Source organism: Gracilinanus agilis, chromosome 3 (assembly GCF_016433145.1).
Source record: "Gracilinanus agilis isolate LMUSP501 chromosome 3, AgileGrace, whole genome shotgun sequence".
Lineage (NCBI taxonomy): Eukaryota > Metazoa > Chordata > Mammalia > Didelphimorphia > Didelphidae > Gracilinanus > Gracilinanus agilis.
In genome coordinates, this window is record NC_058132.1 from 29127702 (window position 1) to 29132819 (window position 5118).

Here is a 5118-nt window from a genome sequence, read left to right on the forward strand (position 1 = left end):
TGGACGAAACCATTTTCGCCGTCACCCCCATCACGGACCAAACCATTCGTCCACATACCGGCCCCCCCCTACTCTGGGCCATTCCACTACGTTCTCTACCAAATCTTGAACCAACTCACTTCCCTCCCTCCTCCTCTGGGACGAGTTCATTTATTGATCCCAAAGATTAATCTGTTCCCTGAACCTACGCCTCCAAACCTCCATCCCTTTTGGGTCTCACCCTCCCTTGGCCAGCGGCCCAGCCTGGTTCGACCCTCAGCCTCGAATCTATTTTCACCCCTCGCGTTGCTATCGCAGTGGTCTCGACCACTGCCTCAGCGACTTCCGGACTCTGTGACAGACATCTGTTCTTTCCAATGGACGGTTCTCGGGCGCATATCTTGCCCAATCATCTGCCTGTATACTAACGGACCCTCCCCCCTCCCCCGCCTTCTCGACTCTCTCTCCCCAAGACAAAGTATTTCATATAGTCTGACCAATAGGAAATTTGGGAGGCGGGGTTTATCTTAGAATTGTCCAATCCTAAGGGACCCAAACGCGTCCCTCTCGCCTCTTAGACTCTCCAGGCAATCACTGAGAAAAAAGCGGAGGCGGGCTTTGTTCAGATCTTGGCCAATCTCCATGCTTGTACCTACCCCCTTCCTCTTCACGGGACGATGCTTCAAGCCCGAAGACCAATAAGAAATCGTTACTGGCTAAAAAAAACAGGCACATCATCTTACATCACTTCACGTGGCTCTACTGGTAGCCTTCTGGTTAGTATACTGATGTAAAGGGAACGCCTTAAATCTGTAAAATTTGTAAAATGGGGATCATGCTATTACTCATAGTACCTTATTATGAAGATAAAATGAAAATGTAAAAAGTTAAATAAACAAAGCCCTGGGTAACTGCCAGATGGTGATGATGTCATCGTCATCATCATCTCATTGTCATCCTTTTTATTTGGATAGAGTTCCAATAGAAACACTTGACTATTCTGGTGTTGCTCTTCCGGGATTTATATTTGGTAGACTATTGGGTTTGCGGATAAAGTGACTACTCTTTCTAATTGGTTAAAAGGGTTGCCATATAAGCTCTTCAGTAGACTCACGGAAAGCTCCGGGATGGGGATAAGTCAGTGAATAAACATTAAGCCCCTACCTACTATGTGCTCTCAGATACATTACAAATATCTCATTTGTAATTTTTTAAAAAATCAAAAATTTAAATTTAAATTTAAAAATCCCACAAACCTGGGAGGTAGGTGCTATTATAATTATCCCCATTTTACAGTGGAGGAAAGGGGCAAACAGAGGCTAATCGACTTGCTTAGGGTCACATGAGTAATCTGAGGCTGGATTTGAATCTAAAATATCTCCACTCTAGGTACAGTCTTCTATCCTCTACACCACCTATCTAGCAACCCCACATAGTCAGGGGCTGGGTTATAAAGGACTTTGGACGCTGAACAGGGCATTTTATATTTAATCCTAGAGGCAATAGCTAGGGGGATACTGGAGTTTATTGAGTAAATTAACTTATCTGGTAAATAAACTCATAGAGGTTATATGGTTGGACTTGTGCTTTAGGAAAATCATTTTAGTGGCCGAATGGAGGATGGACTGTAGTGAGGGGGATCTTGAGGCAAACAGATAACCCCAGCAGCTATTACAATCCTCCAGGGCTGAGATGATGAGAATCTACACCAGAGATAACAGTGACAGAAAAGCTTTCCTACCCTATGTTGAGCCTGGGGGACTTTGAGGATGATATTGCCTTCTAAAATGGGGTGGGGAAACTAGGGGTTTTGTTTTGGACCTGTTTGGTTTAAGATGTCTACTAGACATCCAATTTGAGGTGTCTAAAAGGCAAGAAGAGATTTGAGATTGGAGGTCAACAGAGAGGTTGGGCATCAGCTTAGAGAGATGATAATTAAATCCCTGGGAGCTAATGAGATCATTGAGTGATATAGTATGGAGGGAGAAGAAAAGATGACCCAGAACAGAACTTTAAGTAATATCTTTGGTTAAAGGAGCAATCAGCAAAGGAGAGAAGGAGAGGTGAGACAGGATGACTTTTCAAGGTAACAAATATTTATGAAGCATCAGGTATACAAAGTAAGGCAAAAAATAGTCGCTGCTCTTAGGGAATTTACGATCTAAAATAAGTGAAACAGCCTCAAACACTTCCCAGCTGTGTGACCCTGGGAAAGTCACTTGACCCCCATTTCCCATCCTTATCACTCTTCCACCTAGGAGCCAATACACAGAAGTTAAGGGTTTAAAAAAAAACAACTAAAAACAAACAAACAAACAAACAAAATAAAAATAAGTGAAACAGTATATAAAAACTCTGTAGGCAAGAGAAAAATAAAGGATAATTTGGCAACAATTTCAAAGGAAAGCCACTAGCATTTTATTTTATTTTTTTTTTTGGTTGTTTTTTTTTTTAAACCCTTAACTTCTGTATATTGGCTCCTAGGTGGAAGAGTGGTAAGGGTGGGCAATGGGGGTCAAGTGACTTTCCCAGGATCACACAGCTGGGAAGTGTCTGAGGCTAGATTTGAACCTAGGACCTCCCGTCTCTAGGCCTGGCTCTCAATCCACTGAGCTACCCAGCTGCCCCACTAGCATTTTATTTTTTAGACACTAGCTTTAAAGGCAATCTAGAAAACCTTCTTGCAGAAGGTGGGATCTAATTAAGGTTTGAAGGAAGCCAGGAGGAAGAGGTCCAGAGGGATAGCATTCTAGGTATGAAGAACAGACAGAGAAGGCACAAAGACTTTGTTTTATGTTCTAGCTAGGAGATAAAGTTTTATGATGGAAGAATGTTAAGTAGGCCAATATGTGCTAGTATTTTCTATGGTGGCATAGTATATCAAATGCCAGACCTGGAGTCAGGAAGACCTTAATTCAAATCCAGCCTCTGACCTTCAATAGTTGAATAATCCTGGGCAAATCTCTCAATTTTTGCCTCAGTTTCCTCATCTATAAATTGGGGATATTAATAGTATCTTCTTCTAAGGAAAGGCTATCACAAGGATAGAATGAAGCAAATATAGGTTTAGAGCTTTGCAAATCTTTTTTTTTTTTTAAAAAACCCGTACCTTCCAGCTTAGAATCAATACTGTGTTTTGGCTCCAAGGCAGAAGAGTGGTAAGAGTAGGCAATGGGGGTCAAGTGACTTGCCCAGGGTCACACAGCTGGGAAGTGTCTGAGGCCGGATTTGAACCCAGGACCTCCCGTCTCTAGGCCTGGCTCTCAATCCACTGAGTTAACCGGCTGCCCACAGCTTTGCAAATCTTAAAGTGCCATATAAATGCTATTATTACCCCTATTATTATGATTAATGCATCAATATTATGTTCTTTGATTGTAGGCGGCAGTTTTTTCTGTGATAATACTCTAGTTCCAGTACAATTTATTTGTTGCATTCTCAAAAATAGTTTTGTGTCTATTTGTAGCTCAGGAATTTGTCATCTGTTCATCTATGAAGGTTAATGAGCATCTGGCATTTCATTCTGCCCACATCATCATTCTTTCTAGGTATTCAGTAGATGCTAAATTTTTGTGCCCCCATGAACATACGTGGTACAGTTGCTGCCCTTTCCTTGCAACAATACACCCAGGCTCTTAAAAGATCAATATTTTGACATTTCTGATGGTGATGGCCTCATTGTAAAAGCCTGTTTGTTTTTTGTGTGGCGACAGCCTGAGGAGGGCCTTCTGATTCAGTTCTTTCATCTTGGCCCTGCCTGTTGCTATACCTTCCTTTTGTATCCATTTGTTTGCATGTTGTGTCTCCCATCAGATTGCCAGCTCCATGAGGGCACTTGGCACCATTGTGGGGGTACCAAGGGGTTAAATTGTAATAAATCGCAATAAACAGTGGCTGGTATATCAGTTCAGTTGTTTTTCAGTTGTGTCCCCACTCTCTGTGACCCCATTTGGGGTTTTCTTGGCAAAAGATACAGGAATGGTCTGATATTTCCCTCTCTACTTCACTTAACAGATGAGGAAACTGAGGCTAACAGGGTTAAATAACTTGCCCAAGGGAGGCCAGATTTGAACTCAAGAAATGGAGTCTGTGTGACGTTGGGCCTGACACTCTGTCCAATTAATAAATATTGACTGATTGATTGAAGTGATAACTATTTGTTCCAAAAGTGTTACTAGAAGATTAAAATCTATTTATCATGTGTTCTTTGGACATCTATCAATCCTTGGCTCCTGCTCTAAAGTAGAAAGATTATTGCATCTATGTTCATTAAGGAGATTGGTCTGTAATTTTCTTTCTCTGTTTTTGATCTGACTGGCTTTGGAATCAGTACCATATTTGTGTCATAAAAGGAATTTGGTAGGACTCCTTCTTTGCTTATTATATCAAATAATTTGTATAGTAGTAGGATTAATTGTTCTTTGAAGGTTTGATAGAATTCACTTATGAATCCACTGGGCCCTGGCAATTTTTTCTTAGGAAGTTCTTTGATGGCTTGTTCAATTTCTTTTTCTGATATTGGATTAAGTATACTATTTCTTCTGCTCTTAATCTAGGCAATTTATATTTTTGTAAATATTCATCCATATCACCTAGATTGCTATATTTATTGCCATATAATTGGGTAAAATGGTTTTTAATGATTGCCTTAATTTCCTCTTCATTGTTGATACTGTTAATTTGGTTTTCTTAAAAATCTTAAATAGAATACTAGCAAAAAGACTCTAGCAAGTGATCAAGAGGGTTATCCATCATGATCAGGTGGGATTTATACCAGGAATGCAAGGATGGTTCAATATTAGGAAAACCATCCACATAATTGACCATATCAGCAAGCAAACCAACAAAAACCACATGATTATCTCAATAGATGCTGAAAAAGCCTTTGACAAAATACAGCATCCATTCCTAGTGAAAACAATAGAAAGTATAGGAATAGAAGGTCCTTTGCTAAAAATAATAAACAGTATATATCTTAAACCATCAACAAGCATAATATGCAATGGGGATAAATTAGAAGCCTTTCCAATAAGATCAGGTGTGAAACAAGGATGCCCATTATCACCTCTATTATTTAACATTGTACTAGAAACACTAGCAGTAGCAATAAGAGAAGAAAAAGAAATTGAAGGTATCAAA

The 5118-nt window shown here is 40.1% G+C and overlaps 1 protein-coding gene across 1 annotated transcript in view; it reads right to left on the reverse strand.

Moving 5' to 3' along the window:
• Positions 1–485, reverse strand: part of ALKBH6 (alkB homolog 6) — a 19233-nt gene extending 18748 nt beyond the window's left edge. Inside the window, exon 1 of the mRNA XM_044667465.1 lies at positions 221–485. The gene's annotated coding sequence lies outside the window, so the exon portion shown is untranslated. The remainder of the gene's footprint in view (positions 1–220) is intronic.
• Between the last annotated feature and the right edge of the window lie 4633 nt (positions 486–5118).